This window comes from Vombatus ursinus, unplaced genomic scaffold, assembly GCF_900497805.2.
Source record: "Vombatus ursinus unplaced genomic scaffold, bare-nosed wombat genome assembly UNPS02014798.1, whole genome shotgun sequence".
Taxonomy (NCBI): Eukaryota; Metazoa; Chordata; class Mammalia; order Diprotodontia; family Vombatidae; genus Vombatus; species Vombatus ursinus.
The window spans coordinates 39,503,746-39,521,795 of record NW_020954576.1 but is presented as its reverse complement, the minus strand read 5'-3'; the positions used below and the strand labels follow the sequence as shown (position 1 = coordinate 39,521,795).

At 36.6% G+C, this 18,050-nt stretch overlaps 1 protein-coding gene across 7 annotated transcripts in view; it reads left to right on the top strand.

Annotated features, from left to right (window-relative positions):
* The window catches only part of RPS6KC1 (ribosomal protein S6 kinase C1), a 200,562-nt gene that overhangs the window by 109,786 nt on the left and 72,726 nt on the right, over positions 1-18,050 (top strand). The gene's annotated exons all lie outside the window — the stretch shown is intronic.

Here is an 18,050-nt window from a genome sequence, read left to right as displayed (position 1 = left end):
CGGAACAGTGATTCAATGCTGTTCTACATTAATAGGCATATCCAGCTTGGTTGTCAAAGAGAAATAAATAGGTTTCTCTTATTTATTTGAGGGTTAGAATAGAAAATTCCCCAGAAATCTGATAGTCAATCCAAGTTTGGTTTTACTGTTAACATGCTTTTACACAACTAAAGCATATACTATTGGCACATAGGATATTTTCCAAGTGTAATTAAAGAAACAAAACAGTATCTTTAACAAATAATCCATTTTTTTTATGTAGTTGATTAAACTGCTATTTGGCCACATTAAACAAAAGAAAATATATTGTTTAATACTCAGGATACAGTTTGTCAGTTTCATGAAGGCTTTTTTTTTTCTTTTACCATGAGCTAGAAGTTATGAAATACCCTGATACTCAGTCAGCAACTGCTTATTGAGTGCTCCTGTTATGGTGAAACAGGTTTATGATGTCATACTGAAATGGAAGATTTTGTAGAACATTGAAGGTAATTATATAATGGCTAACAGTAGAAGGCCTTCAGAAAAGGGAGTTTCTGTTACAGGAAAACATTATTGGACATAAGTACTTACCAAGTAATTTGTTTCAGATTACTTCATTAAGCAGTGTATTGAACTGAGAAACTTGGGATTAGTAGTGAACTGTTCAGTTTTATAAAACCTAAAGACCAAATTTAAAAAAATATTCTAGTTGGAGTGTATCAGGTGTGGTGACTGCTGGTGAAGTTTGATATCCTGTTAAACAGAATAATAATATCTTACTTTTGTATAGTTTTTTTATTTTTCAGAGCTCTTGAACATACATGTTCTCATTTGATCCTCACAACAACCCTTTATATATTGTGGTTGTTGGATTAATTGATACATTATGAGGGTAGAGTGATTCTGCAATAATAATAATAATAATAATAGTAATTTACATATAGCACTTTTAAGGTTTATCAGGGGCTTTCCTCCCAACAACTTTGTGAGGCAGGTTGTAGAGTTATTATTTTCTCTGTTTTGCAGATGAGGAAATTCAGGCTCAGAGAAATTAAGTGGCATGTACAAGATCATATACTAGAAGTAGTGGAACTAGGACTAGATCTAGGTAGTCAATGAGCATTGATTAAGTGCCTAATATATGCCAGGTACTGTGTTAAGTGCTGGAGGATGCAAAGAATGGCAAAAGGCATTCCCATTGAGAAGCTCACAATCTAAGGGGAGAGACTACATGCAAAAAAAAAAATGTACAGAGATACTACATAAAGGATAATTAGGAAATAACCAACAGAAGGAAGACAGAATTAGGAGGGATTGGGAAAGGTTTCTTGTAGAAGGTGAGATTTTAGCTGGATTTGAAAGAAGCAGGAAGCTGAGATGATGGAGAGATAACATGGGGACAGCCAGAGAAAATGCACAGAGCCAAAAGATGGAGTGTCTTGTCTGAGGTATAGCTAAACGGCTGGTGTCACTGGGTTGAAGAGTAAATTGGTGGGGGGGGGGGGACAGGATGTCTAAGGTATAAAAAGACTGGAAAGCTTGAGGTAAGGCTAAGTTATGAAGGCCTTTGAATGCAAAGCAGAGGATTTTGTATTTGATTCTGGAGTGTTAGGGATCTGCTGGAGTTTATTGAGTGTATGTGGAGAGGGGCGACATGATCAGACCTGTATTTAAAGAGAATTACTTTGGCAGCTGAATGAGGATGGACTGGAGTAGGGAGAGATTTGGCAGACCCACCAGCAGGTTACTGCAACAGGCATGAGGTGATAGAGGTTTGCAATAGAGAAGGGGGTGTATTTGAAAGATATTGTAAGTGTGGAATCGACACTCCTTTGCAACAGATTGTATATGGAGGATGAGAGATAATGAGTAATCCAAGATGACTCCTAAGTTGTAGGTTTGGATTCCAGGTTTTCTTGAAAATAACCACTTTGCTTTTTAAAATGGGAAAAGAGGAGAGCTAAGTGGAGGGAATCTTTTGCTGAAATAATAATACCAAGCTCTAAAAGCTCTTCAGGAATATTTCAGTGTTATAACATGCAGCATTGCCATAGTAAATGTTTTCAACCTGTTTTTTTCAGAGGGAAAAAAACAGTATTCTTACTAACCAGCTTAGATAGAGTACATTCATTTGAGCAAAGGCAACCTTTAAGCATTGTGGTATAATAGAAATAACACTAACCTCTGTCACTGAATAGCTGTGTGATCATTGGCAAGTTACCCTATGAGCCTCAGTTTTTTCTTCTGTAAAATGGAATGAATGCCTGCCATTACCTATAGAATGGTGTTATTGTTAATATTAAATGAGATAATGTTCACAGAATCCTTTTTAAATTGTAGAGTGAGGCATAGCTAGTTGTAGTAGTCATTTGACTCAATTAGAGTAAATGCTATTAAATGTCTCATGAAGATAGTACATTCTTGCTTTGCCATAATACCCTGAATCTGCTCGTTTATTTTTCTTGTTGTTTGTAACCTGAATTGAGCTAGAGAATAGAAGGAAATAGTGATTATAAGGGGGGGTAAGGGGGAGGATGAGTGTGTGTGCGTATATGGAGACTAACAATTGTATATCATTCAGGGTATATATAATCCGTAGAATTTAGGTGTTTGAGGTTGGAGGTGTAGATTAACAGTTTAGAGAATGTTGGTATCTTCTATCCTGGCAGCAAGGTTTATTGCTTTGTAACACATTGAAAGAGGTTTGAAAACAGTAGATTAAAAGCATTGGAGCAATCAGGGCAAAATTTGGTTTGCTCTTCATAAGGATAATTAGCTTACCTCTGTTCATTAGTCATAAACTATACTCCTAATCTTGCAGATGCCTGCTAGTAGGGGTACAGAGGCAGCAAGGTGCCTTGGAAGGAAGCACTGCTGGGTTTGGGATGAGGGAGAAACTGGCTTTGAATCCCCTCTCCTGGGTTACTGGTTGTAACTACAGGCAAAACCCTTCAGCTAATTCTGTTTCCTTATTTAAGAAATGAATGTAATTGTACTTGCTGTGCAAGTTTGTTGCAAGACCCAAATGAGATGTTTGTAAAGCACTTTGTAGGCCCTAAATCTCTATGTAAATGTCTGTTGCTATTAATTGTTGTGATTGTCAAAAGATCAGCAAAAAGTTATGAATCATCAGGGAAAAAACAAAATCAAAATATGTGTCCTAGCAATGGTAAGTAGGTGCTGTCATCTTCATAAATGTAGAATAAGTTGTTGTTATTTACCATTTAAATTAAAAAAAATTTTTTGAACTCAACATCAACTAAAATGAGCATTTCCATATATAGTAAAACAAAAAAGGAAGATTGTATGTGAAGCTGAATTGCTAAGTACTTAACTTTTTCAAGTGACTTGGCATTACTAATCAAAATCACTTTACTTTCTATGATATCTACTATACAGAGCCCTTTGTTGACTTGTGCATCCTGTGCAATATTGGACTTAATACATTACCTCTGAAGTTTATATAGATGTTACATAAAATTTAAGGATATTATTCAGATTAAGAGTAGCTAAAAGTTGAAGATTTAATAGTCACTTTTAGAGTCATTAATGTGTTTTCTGTAATCTGAAAAAATAATTTACAGTAATGAGAGTAGCAGAAACTTCAATATTTGGACTTTAGATTGTTGTGTTCTGGGTTCAACTGAATCTTTATATTTTGTCCTATATCTAAATAATCCTCAAAAATATTGGTTGTTATAAACTTTACTCATATCATTAACCATATTTATAATTCTTTTACACCTATCCCAACATGTTCTGTATTTGAAGCTCTGTGAGGGAAAAGAGTATTTAATCTGTGAATCTTGTTCAGTGCACAGTGCATAATAGATGTTTAATGAATATTGATTAACCAGGCTAATATATGCTAGTTGTAAGTTGCTTTTCTATTCACATCATGCAAGTGTTTTTTACTGATTCTTGCAAAGAGACGAAAACAGTTCTTGAGCTGGTTACATTTCTTATCATTGCCATTTCCATTTTCTCTTGTGTGTGTATATGTACACCTATGTCTGTTATGTATTATATATTCTCTCATGGGAGGCCATATCTATGTATATACATAATGCATCATATATATAATACCTGTGTGTCATAAAAATATTGTTAACTATTATTGTGTCATATATATATGATACATATCTGTTATGATATAGTGATCCATATCTGTTATGATATAGTGTACATATGGCCTCCCATAAAAGAATATATAAAATATATGATTACACATATTACACACATACATATATTATGCATATGTATCATATATTTTCTGTGTTCTCTCATGTGAGGTCCTACACTCTCTTCTTCCCCCCAATATACAGATAGTTCTCACTTTACATAAATTTGCATTACACAAATTCAGATCCCCAGCAGACAGCAGGACCTGAATGGCCTGGGCTCTAGCTTCAGCACCCTGGCAGCAGCGGTGGCAGCAGCAGAGGCAACCATATCGGTGTGGCCCTGTGCTCAGAGTCCTCTGCTCTGGACACTGAAGTTACTCCAGCTTCAGGGGTCCCAGGCGTCGTAGCTGTCCTGTGAGAGGAGGGGGAGGTCTGTGGAATGGTCCACTTAAGTAAGAGCTGACTATTTTCTCATATGAGATTATAGATATTATATGCACACATATACACATATATAATGTCACTTGAGAATATATGTACATAAGCAGAATATATAGAGATAATATAACATGTATATATCATATTCTAATATACAGTTATGATATATAGATATTTTCTCATGTTATGTATACACCTATATAAACTTGTATACATATGTATGTATATATACACACAAATGGTCTTACATGAGAGAATATATAATGTACACATATATGTTATACATTTAGAGCACATATATTCTATATATGTACAATAATCTCATGTGAGATCATATATACATGAGGTCATAAACGTAAACATATACAATATACACATATGACCCACATGAGTGAGCGAAACTTTTATTATGATATACATATAATATATATGTTACATTATACATATATTGTCAAATATGAAGTAGATGGTATGGTTAGATTAAAGAGTCTCTGAGGTCCTGTCTAATTTTGGCATTCTGTGATTATGCATCCTAGAGGAACTGAGAATTAATGGCTTTTGGAACAGAATAGTCACACACACACATATCCAATTTGTTATCAGATCTTAATTGTTTTTACCTTTGCACCATCCAGGCATATATTAGTTACTTATTAGATGTTTCTCAATGAGTGACACCATCTCTCCGATATGTCCCCTTCTTTTTGCTCATGCAGCTACCACCCTAGTACAAGCCCTCATCACCTGTCACCTAGACTACTGCAGGAACCTTCTGATTGGTCGCTATTCCTCCAGTCTCTCACCATTTCATTGCATCCTTCATTCAGCTGTCAAAAATGATTGTTCTAAAATGAAGTTCTGACCATGTCACTTTTCTTCTCTAGCTGGGTCCTGTTACCTCCAGGATCAAAAATAAAACACTCTATGTGGCATTTAAAACCTTTTACAACTTTGCCTCTTCCTGTATTTCCCATCTTGTTATGTCCTATTCCCTTTGCTCTATGATACAGTTGCACTGGCTGACTTGATATTCCTTAATCACCAAACTCTATAGCCTAACTTTGTGCATTTGTACTAGCTGTCCCCTGTGCCTGGAGTGCTCAGAGGCCGCTATGTGGTGTAATGGATAGATAGATCATTAGGTCTGGAGGAAGGAAGACTTGAGTTCAAAGGCAGCCTCTGACACTTATGTAAGCTCTATGGCTTACTTATTTGTGTGAACCTGGGCAAGTCACTTAACGTCTGCCTTCCTCAGTTTTCTCAACTATAAGCTGGGATAATAATAGCATCTACCTCTCAGGTTTATTTTGAAGATTAAATGAAATAATAATTGTAACATAGCACAGTGCCAGGCACATAGTAGGCCCTTAATAAATACTTATTCTTTCCTCCCTCTCTCCCTCCCTCCTTCCCTCCTTCCCTCCTTCCCTCCTTCCTTCCTTCTTCCCTCCCTCCCTTCCTTCCATTCTTCCTTCCTTCCTTCTTTTTTTTCTTCCCTTGAAGAAATTTACCAGTATCCTTGACATCTTTCTGATCTAGTCAGTTGTGCTATAGAACAGTCATTTTCTGAGCCATTTTCTGTCACCAATAGAGTTAAAGCTTTATTAAGATATCCAGTTATAATTGCTTTTATTTTTACAGCTGAGTTGAAGGTTGTACCAGTTCATATTCTGCATTTTTTCTGGTTAACCAAGGCATTTTTATTACTTGTGTACACAAAGGGAGACCTGGACCTTGGAAACACAGGCAGGTGTTATAGCCATGTTCTTTATCCATTTTTGCCTGACATGTAGCCATTTGAAAGCTGGAGAAGGGAGGTGACTTGGATCTGCTTAGGAGGCTAAGAAACAACATCACAAAATGTGAACTGGAAATGACCATGGAGATTATTTCATTCGATGCTCTAAATTTTCAATAAGGAAACCGAGACACAGAGATTTGCCCAGAGTCACACAGCAAATCTGGTGGTCGAGCTTATATTTTACAAATCGTTTCTGCAAACGTAAACCAAAAGACAGACTTGAGTTGTTATGCATGTTGCTGAAAAAATATTTATTCATTTTTAGTTTTTAATGGCCATACTAGCACATGAAACGCAATAGTGCCATTTTAAAATGATATATAATCCCTTTTGAAAAGGAAGGACATGTATTTGTATTTTGTAGAAACATTTGCAATTTTAAGTAATGTTTCATGAAACCTCCATTAAGATAAGGAACAAGTTTATAAACTTCACTGCCTTGACACTTTATTCCATTTCCCTAATGTTTAATGCCATCTATATCTATACACACACACACACACACACACACACATATATAATATATATATTTTACTCTTCCAGAATACTTTATCATATCAATAGTAATACTTTGCATTTATATAAGATCTTTGTTTCAAATAATAGCTCATTGCTTTTTAAAATAATTTAAATCATTATTCCTTGCAATAGTAGTGTCAACTCAAATAGAAACAGATTCCTGTGAGCTGCATATTGACTTAGAAAATGACACATTAACATTATCTATATTGTATTGTACTTTCATTTATTTTGTTAAACATTTTAATCTGGTTTGGGCCTTAGTTGGGGGTCTTACAGCCACTGGAGTTTAACACTAACAACACTTTTGGTGGTTAGATGGTAATTATCCCTATTTTAACCTGAGCCAGTTGAGTCACTTAAAGTCAGCTAGCAAAGATTGCATTAGAATTTTGAATTAACTCTTCTGATATAAGCCGGACATCACCAATATGTCTCCATCCTTACCTAAACTTAACATTTTCTCTATCCTTGTAATCACTTTTTCTTTCAAGGCCCTGTTTAGTTTGGTCCCATCCTACTTATTCAACTTTTCTTTCCCCGTTTCCTAACACACAACCTGTGCTTTAGTCATGCCTCTTTCTTCACCGTCCCTGCACACATCATTCCTACCCAGTACATTTGCACATGTTATTTCCTCCCACTACTTCCCACCCCCTTAGTGCCATTTTTCCTAACCTCCCACATATCCACCCCTTCCCTGTTCTTTAAGGCTTGGCTCAAAGTCTACTTTCCCTGTGAAGCCTTATCTGAACATATTAGCCTGTCCTGCTTTCCCCTTTCTGATTATATTATGATCATTGCCACACAATTAAGATTATGATGTCTTTGGCAAGAAACTGAAGATTTTAGGTGGTATTTTCATCATTACTGCTGATTGAAAACAAGGGCTTCAGAAGAGAGAGACCACTTTGGGAAATGAACAGCTTGATTAAGAAGGTGCTGTCTACAGATGGATTCTGGACATCTTGATTATGGCTGAAAATTTGGGAATGATGGGTTCTTGATGAAGGATGGAAGAATGTACATAAGAGGTAGTAAAAGTGTATTTGCCTGGTGACTTGCAAATCCAGACAAAAGGATTTTGGACTAAAGTGTAGAGGGAAAGGAAGAATACACTCTATCTATACTAACCAAGGTAGATAACACAGATGGTAGGTAATATGTAGGAAGAATAGCAGTAGAAATACCCACAAATTCACTGGAGATAAAATTCAAGAAAATAGTAATAATAACATTTGTTTAGTACTTTAAGGTTTACAGAACACTTTCATCACAGTAGCTCTATATAGTAGGTACTATAAGTATTATCACCATTGAACTAATGGAGAAACTAAGGCAGTAAGTAAGAGTTAAGCAGTTTGCTGGTGTTCACCCATCTAGTAATTATCTGAGATGGGATTAAAAAACTCTTCTTATGATTCCAAGTTTAACACTCAATACATTATTTCACATTACTTCAATGGCTGTACACAAATGTACTAATTATAGGTAACAGGCAAGATGAATGAGAGATCCTAATTTAACTAAGCAGATGCTATCATTTAGACTTGATGGGATGAGATCTATAATTGGATTGGCTCTAGAATGATAAGAAAAAAGGGAAGGTGGAGGCCATAATAGCATTGCACCCTAGGAAGATATACTCATGAGGAAATCCAGGAACCAGAATAAAGGAAGCACAATAGAAAGCATCTGTGTGAAGATCATTGTAAGCAAAAATAAGTGATGTTGTTATTAGAATATACCACAGACCATCTGGATAGAAAGAGGAAACTTGATGAGGTTTCAAAATACATAATAAGTCTGGAAGAGGCATGATACAGAAGTGACAGAGGACTTCAGTTATCCAGATATTTGTTACAATTCTCTTGGTATGACAAAAGGAGAGCAACTAATGATTAGTTGACTTATTTTGATGATAAATTCTGTTTCAAAAGATAGAGGAAGCAATGAGGTGACTCATTTTCTGGTTCTGATTGTTATCAGTCAAGAGAAACTGGTTGCTAAAGTGGAAATGATGGGCATCTTGGGAGGTTTTATTTTAGAATTTTTAAAAAACAGGGCATAATTTGACATGTATGCCTAGTATCGTTTAATTAGTCTGTAGTTTCTTCCTGTGTTCTAGTTTTGTCTCCTTAGATAAATTCTCACCTCCTTGAAATCAGGGACCATGTTTTAGATTTCTTTACTCCATAGTGTCTAAATATAATGTTAAACACATAGTAGGCCTTCTCTAAGTACTTCCTGATTGACTTTTAGAAAAGGTGGAAATACTGTATTAATTTTAAGCCTTTTGAATATTATAACTATCCAGAGTCCCTAAATGCACTATACCTGAAGGATTTAAGTGCGTCTTAACATGAGAATATTATGGACATTGAACTATCACACACTTGTACTCATCATATTTTTACCTCCTCATACAATGGACGCCTGCAAATTAATTGTTGTCAGGGCATTTTGCTGCCATGGATGAAACTGCCAGTTTGAAAGTGAGAATCTTATCTTTGTATTTCTTTCATTTGATCATTCTTTGTGCTCTTCCTTAATGTTACTGATGGTATTCATACCGTAAGGACTCTGCTAGTCCATATTAATAAAATTTTCAAAATTTAAACAATTTTAAGATTTATGTATAATAATTTATAATGCAAAGGAACCTTGTAAATCATATTTTGAAATAAAACATTTAAATCTCCTTCATTACCTTTTTGTTTTCCTTTTAATTGGGATTCAAGGCTCTCTTTTACCTAGAAACTGGATTAATTCTTTCTTTAATGAATATGCCAACATGAGGATGTAACTGTAGGTCCTTTTAGCATCATCATGTTGTTGCTGTGCAGTCATTTCAGTTGTGTCTGACTCTTTGTGACCCCATTAGTGGTTTTCTTGGGAAGGATACTGGAGTGGTTTTGCCATTTCCTCTTCTAGCTCATTTTACAGATGAGGAAATGGAGGCAAACAGGATGAAATCACTTGCCCAGGGTCACACAGCTGGTAAGTGTCTGAGGTCAGATTGGAACTCAGGTCTCCAGGCCCTGGTGTTCTATCTACTGGGCCACCTAGTTGTACCCCACCATTGACATGAGAAGGCATTACTTCAGTGCCTATTTGTATGTAATGCACTACTGAATAGGAAAGGTTACATAGACACAGTTGCTTTTCTCTAGGAACTTTCAATCTGAAATGAATTATATAGACAAACGCATGGAAGGAGTTATCAGAAAGAATAAAAACATTAATGAACAGTGAAGTATTTTGAGTCAATAGAAATTTAAGAGTGTTGGGTTAATCCTTTTACTCAGTGTTTAGCACAGTACCAGACACATAGAAGGTGCCTAATAAATGCTAGGTGATTACCTTCAAATGTAGATGAGATTATCTAAAACTAACTAGGAGACTATATTTAATTGAATTTTTTTAATCTAAATTTAACATGGTATTACATTAACCCCCAAAGTTAACTTCAGAATACACTTTAAAGAATTAGAATAGATGTATTCATTATGTGATTGAATGGCATGAACTGAACTTGGGCCCATAAGCCCAGAACTCCAGAATTCTAACCTTGCATTAGCATAATTTCTTTGTGGCCTTGCACAAATTGCTTCACAAAGACAGTTGAGCAAAATGGAAAATAGCTAAGGCATAGAGATCCTACTTCTGAAGCATTTGGACATAAGAAGAGCTGTGTAAGTGGTTGTTTTTCCTGGCACTTCAGTAATTCTATTTCCAACCCAATTTCTCAGTCTGCTTTCTGCTATATTTATATCCAATCTCCTTACAAAGGCATACTATGCCCTTTGAAAGCAGGTTTCATGAAGTAATAAATGTATAGGCCGAGGATTTAAAAAATATACAAAGCAGAAAGTTTCTTTCTCATAAATATGTGTGTGTGTGTATACACACATAGACACATACATATATATGTACACACATATATAGCAAAGTCTTTCTCATGTACATACATGTACATATATACACATACACTAAACACATATGCATGTATATGTTTATTGCTCACTAAGTCACTAACCTCTCATCTTAATATAAAACATAGTTGAGGAATGGATCATGATCATTGACCCATAGCTGAAATAAGTACGAGAGATTTTAACCTTATGTTTATAATAGAAATAAGAAATCCCTTCATTATTTTTTCAAAGGGTGGGAAAATGGAGAATAATATACATATATTAAAATTATTAAATTGAATTAAATAAATAAAATTAAATAAATTAAAATTAAATAAAAATTTAAAAATAGTATACATATATATTAAAGCAGTATACATTGCTTTAATTCAGAAGTACCTCTTCATTAGCATCCACTCCAACAGGGGTATGGCCAGGTAGCTTTGAAGACATTGGGCATGATAGGGAGTGGGTCGATAGCATTTCTGTCTCATGCCCAGTTGCTGGGCTTGACAAAGAGGAGGAAGAGGCAGCCTTCCATAACTACCACTCTGGTGTGAGCCCTTGTAATCTCTCACCTGTACTATCGTGATAGCCTCCTTCGTGTTGTCTCTGCTTCCATTCTCTCCCCTTTCCAGTCTGTTCTCCACAGAGCTGTCAAAATAGTTTTCCTCAGGCATGGTTGTGACCGTGTCATGCCCCTTTTCTGACTAAAAATATAAACTCCTTAGCTCCATATTCACGGCCCTCCACAATCTGACTCTCACTTACCTTTTGAGCATTATTTCATACTCCTCTCCTTTGCACAGTCTATGTTTTAGTCAAACTGGACTACTAGCTGTTCCCTGAACTCAACAATTCATCTCTTGCCTCTATATAGTCCTGCAAACAATTCTCCATGCCTAGAATGTGTGTTCTTTTCTTATCTCTCACTCAGAATTCTTGTTTCCATCCAGCCTCAACTCAGGTACCATCTCCTCTGTCAAGCCTTCATTGTTCCCTGTTCCCCACTCACATTTGTTGGTGTTCTTTCTCTCCCCTTCGGTTTCTTTGTACTATATTTATTTATGTTACATGCTATTTTTTCTCCCGGTAGAGCATAAGATCCTTGAGGACATGGACTGTTTTTGTCTTTGTATCCCTAGTACCTAGCACTGTCCTTTGCCTGTAGATAGGGTAGAAGCTGGACATATAAAGTTCAGATGATTTCCCCCCCCCCCTTCTTACCTTTTTTCTGCATTTAACTCCTAAGCTTGTCTGTGCTACTTAATATTAACTCATCTGGGCTTCACTTATGTTTAAGATGAGGGAGTAGGGCTATATGATTTCTGAGGTCCTTTTCAACTTTATATACTGTGATCCTGTGGCTTTAACCCATGGGTATTATTTCTTCAGCCATAGTTTTTTGAAGATATAGGACCCTTAGGCAAGCCAATAGAAATCTCCCTCCAGGTTAATATTAATCAACACTTGGCTGAGTGAGCTTTCAGTGAGCTAATTTGTAAATCCACCAATTATTGTAATTTAGCTTGCATTTCTACTTTTTTTTTTCATAAGGACACTATTGCTGTTAGATACTTTGCTGAATGCATTGCTAAACTTCAGATGTGTTACAGCATTCATGTTAAGTCAACAAGCATTTATTAAGTGCGTGTTACATGCCAGGCTCTGTTTTAAGGGCTGGAGCAAAAAAGCAGCCCCTGCCTTTAAGGAACTCACAATCTTTTTGGGGTAGACAGCATGCAAACAACTTTGTACATACATATATATACAGGACGAGTTAGAGATAATCTCAGAGGGAAGGCACTGACATAAAGGAGGACCTTGAAAGACTTTTTGTAAAAGGTGAGATTTTAGCTGGGACTTGAAGGAAACCATGGAATCCAGGAGGCTGAAGTGAAGAGATAGAGAACTCAGTGCATGAGAGATAACCAGTGAAAAAAAGCTCAAAGTCTGAGGAACATCAAAGAGGAACATCAGTGTCACTGGATCATAGAGTTCATGGAAGGCAATAAGGTTTAAGAAGACTGGAAAGGTAGGGAGGGGCCAGGTCCTAAAGGGCTTAAAGAGCAAAACAAAGGGTTTTATATTTGGTCCTGGAGGCAGTAGGGAGCCACTGGCATTTATTGGTGGAGTGACATAGCTGAATGGCCTAAATGTGTTTAAAGTGGAAAGAGACTTGAGGCAAGGAGACTAACTAGAACTCTTTTTGCAGTCATCTAGGTTTGAGATGATGAGGGCCTCACAAAGGGAAATGAGGCTAGTTTGATTACTTGTTCTTAGAGAACCCATGTAATTTCCATGAGTGTGCATAGTTTCAGTTTCATCTTCCAAGTCTAGATTTTGCTGAGGATTGACATCTTGTTCACCTGTCTATAGTATTTAGGTGGAAAGGAGATAATTTAGGTGGAAGGAACATAAAAATTATTTCTGTATTCTTGTGTATAAAAGTATCATATTACATAAGAACATTATGTTGTAGTTGAAAGACACTGAATGTGGAGCCAGAGGACCTGAGTTAAAGTATCAGCTCTGATACCTCCCACCTGGGGGACCTAAGTGAGTCATGTTAGTTCTCTGCATCTTAGTTTTGTTACCTGTAAGATGGAAAAGGTGCATTAGATGATATCTAAGATCTCTTCTAATTTGAAATCTGTTGTCATGTGTTCTGATGAATGAGTGCTTAGCACAGTGCCTGGAACATAATAGGTGCTTAGTAAGTGTTGATTGATTGATTGATTGGATGAGGGAAGATAGCCATTTCCCTCTTTCTCTCCTTTTTTTCCCTGTTAACTCTGAACGATCCAATATGTTAGCATGAGGGGAAAAAAATGACTCATTGAGACTTGTAGACCCAAGTAGGAGTGTTTGGCTATTGAATACGAATGGGATTGATTTCTAGATTATTTATCAGTTTGCCCTAGTCCTCCTAGAATATAATTTCTTTCCTGATGATAGAATTCACACTACTTTGTGAAAGACTACGTTGCTCTGACATTATTATTTGTTGTTTTTGTTAGAGATTAAAGATATTATCAATTAGTCATCAAATATTTATTAAGCATCCACTGCATGCCAGGCACTGTGCTAACTATGAGGGAATACAAGGACAATAATGAAATAGCTCCTGCCCTCAGTGTGCTTTCATTCAATTGGGTGAGACATATGTATAAATAAGTATATGCCAAAAAATTACAAAACAATTTTGGTAGAATACTAGCTGCTTGGAAAGACTCTGTTTAGAAGTTGTTACTTGAGCATCATTCTGAAGGAAACAAGGAATTCTAAGAGTATATGGAAATGAGATGAAGGGTATATTTCAGGTTTGGAGGACAGCCAGTATAAAGGCTTAGAGATAGGCAACTTAGTATTGTGTGTGAAGGCCAGTTTGGCTGGATCCTAGAGTGCAGAAAGGGAAGTGGTATCTAATGAGGTTGGAAAAGTAGGTTGGGACCCTGTTGGAAAGCATTTTAAAATCCAAATAAAGTAGCTTATATTTGATCCTAGATACAATGGCAGCCATTGGAGTTTGTGGAGTTGGGGAGGAACATGGTCAGATATGCCCTTCAGGAAAATCACTATAAATACATTGCATCTGTCATTTAAAAAAAACCAGAATCAAGACATTTTTCTTACATACTTACAATACCAGAATGTGGAGTTTTAACTCCCTTAAAAAAAAAACCTCATTTGATCCTTCCATCCCCACTAGCTATTGTCCTATATTTCTTCTACCTTTTGTGGCTAAACTCCTTGAGAAGGCTGTCTACAATAAAGTATCTTTACTTCTTTTCCTTTCACTCTCTTAACTCTTTGCAGTCTGGCTTCTGACATTATCCTTCAACCAAAACTCCTCTCTCCAAAGATAATAATCATCTCTTAATTGCTAAATGTAATGGTTTTTTCTCAGTTCTGATATTTCTCTATCTTTTAACACTGATGATTACACTCTTCTCTGTGAGGGACTGTCTGATGTTGGCAGCTACCAGGTTGGGCGCTGTGGCAAGGGTAGGGTAGGATCTGGGTATTTTGGAAGTCGAGGAAGGGGCTGTGGTAGGCAGAGTCGTGTGTACTGGGATGGGCTGGATACGGAGAAGCCCTGAGGCAATTGGGCAGTGCTCTGTGACATAAGCTGGGTACAAGGAAGTAGTCAGAGCCTGAGCTCCTGAGGCAAGGGGCGGTGCCACGTCGGAGTGGGATGGCAGAGGACTGAGTTCCCTCTGCTTAGTCCCCTCCCTATATGCAACGTCATCCCCAGATGCCTCTTGTGACTTTCCTGACTTCCTGGGTCCCTTTGTGCAGCACTGACCCAGTCCCCTCCTGAGTCTGACTTCCTAGGTCACGTACTCTTGTCTATGCATCAATCCCAGATGCCTCCTTCCTGTATCCAATCCTAACCTCCTACGTCACTCCCTCCCCCTTGGTGTGCTAAACTCAGACAGCCCCTTCCGGTATCTGACCCTACAATCATTGGCTAGTAAGCGGGCTGGGGAGGAGGGGCTAGTAGGTACTTAGGAACAAGTGTGGTCAGATCGCTCTCCCCTGGCTCCTGCCCTGTTGCTCTGGCCTTGCTGCTTGGGCTTGCTATGATGGCTTGCTGTGTTGGCCTCTGAATAAAGCTCTGGTGTTGGTGCCTCCCGATGGCTCGTCTCTGTGTGGTGATCCCGCTGAGGACCGAAGACCCTGGTGTGGGTAAGACTCTAGTAGCGTACTTCTTTTAAGAGAAGTAGGTACTGGCGCACGACTGGCAGAAGGTCGGCGTGCGGCCAGTATACTTCTCCTTGATATTTTTTTCTTTCTGGATTTTTGTGATGTTGCTATCTCCCAATTCTTCTACCCATTTGGCCACTCAGTCTCTTTTGCTGGATATTTATTTATGTCATAATTATAATGGTGGGGGCTTCTCCGAAAGCTCTGTCCTGGGTGCTCTTATCTTCTCTTCCGATATAATATTTCACTTGGTGATCTGTCAGTTCCCATGGTTTCAATGATCATCTTTATGCTGATGATTCTGTAATCTTACTTATCCATCCATAACCTCTCTGTCATCTCTGTTTTTTACAACTCCAGCTCTCTATTGGATATCTCAAACTTTCTCAGTTCTCCTTAATTTTAGCACTTTCCCTCTGAGATGATCCCCAGTTTATCCCGTATCTGCCTCATTTGTGTGCAGTTGTTTTCATGTTGTCTTATTCATTAGATTGTAAGCTCCTTGAGAGCATGGATTGTTATTTGCCCTTTTTATCCTCAGTGTTTAGTACAATGCTTGGCACATAGTAGATGCTTGATAAATTCTGCTTGACTTGTGTTAAAAACAGGCCCATAAATTTTGTGAATAAAGACACAATCGTGCCTCCATGTGGTATTTATCCATATAGTGCTTTGTAGCAGGCTACAGAAAACATATCTAATTGTATCCAATAGGTTATGGTTAGATATAACTGAATTTAGATAGAGGGCAGGACAAATGCGTTTTGTTATAATAGTTCTTATTGTACATGAATGTTTCTACTAATTCCCTGTAGAAACCTCGAAGAGGTTTTAAAATCTTATTTTCCACTTAAAATTACTATAAATTCAATAGATTTGCCATTTAAATTTTCTTATACGTCATATCATTTATAGAAAAACAAAAGATTTTTGCTTTTCCTCCCTGGGTTTAATACATACAAAAAAGTGAAAAGCAAAGATGACCTTAAGTCATCATGTAAGTGAATTCATTTTGAGCAAAATATGGGACAGTATTGCAGAATAGTCATATGGAAAGTGATCAGGTTCTCAATGTTTCTAGGGTATTCAATGTTTTGAATCACAATTTTACTTCTGTTTCTGGGTGTTAAGATAAATATCATCTTTTAAACATTTAAAACCTTATTTTTCATTCTGGACTTAATAAGATATAAAATTAATTCAGTGTGATCTTTAAATGAGAATAAATGTTGAATTTTTTTTCAGTACCTGAAAGTCAAGATTTAAGGATTTACATTTAGTAGATTTCTTCATATCTTCTAACTATCAAATACAAATTTATTCATGTAATGTTTGATTGTGGATCTAAGTATATTTTAGAAAAACTAGGCATATCTAAAACAAAATTCTAAGGAATCAAAGTGAGTACTTAAAAAAATCTATATCTGTGTATATATACATATGTATATGTGTGTATGTATATATGTATGTGTTTGTATATGTGTATGTGTGTATATCTCTGTGTGTGTGTGTGTGTGTATATGTATCTCCTTGATTGATGATAAAGGCAATTGAATTAAGATAATTTTATTTCCCTCCGAGTGATCACTATACCTATTTCAAATGAAAATGCATGAAATTTAAATGTTACTAGACTTCTTTTAAGAAAAAAATTTCAGCATACGATTGAAGCTGGTAAAGTGGTTGGATTTATGTTAGTACCATACGAGGTATTATTTTGCTTCTCTCTCTATTCAGCCGCTGTTGTCTCCTGTGACCTTGGGTTGTGTGTGTGGTAGGGTGACTGATGGTTCACCATGTTCTTTTTTCTGGTACTTTGCCTGTTGCCTGCCTCTGGGTTTGTGATTCCCCTTATGTTGACTTCGGCAGTATTCCTTCAGTCTCTTATCTCAGGGCTTTGATGCATATGTTCTGAAGGTGGCCACAGTGACTTTGGGTGGCAGCAGATGGTAAACCTTCAGGCTGCCACCGGCTATACTGGTGTTAAGTTGAGAACTTAACGTTTGATGAAGAATCAGTAGTGCATATGAAAGAGCTTTTACTGCAGAAATAACTTTTAATTAAAAAAATTAGCATACTGAAACATTTATTAATATTCACTTTTAAGGAAATTTAAAATTATTTTCTTAGAGCTAAGCTACAGTTATTTATCAACTTGCTTTGTGTTTCCTATCCCTTCTAGTCTTTCACTTACCTCCTTGGGTAACCAAGCTGATTGGTTTACAATACTTAAAGCTAGATAGTTTAGATATGTTGAGGAGGAGGAGAAATAGGTGCATATATTTATGTATATCCATGTATTTATGTGTATGCATACATATACACGTGTCCAAATACATGTATATGTATGCATGTATATGTGTATATTATATAAACAAACTTCAAACATTAAGATATATGTTTCAAGTGAGCTTTAAATTAGGATCTGCTTAGGTTTAAAAAGAAATGTGGAATTTTATTACAACCACCTTCCCCCCTCCTGATCCCTCTCTCTCTCTCTCTCACTCACTCACACACACACACACACACACACACACACACACACACACACACACACAC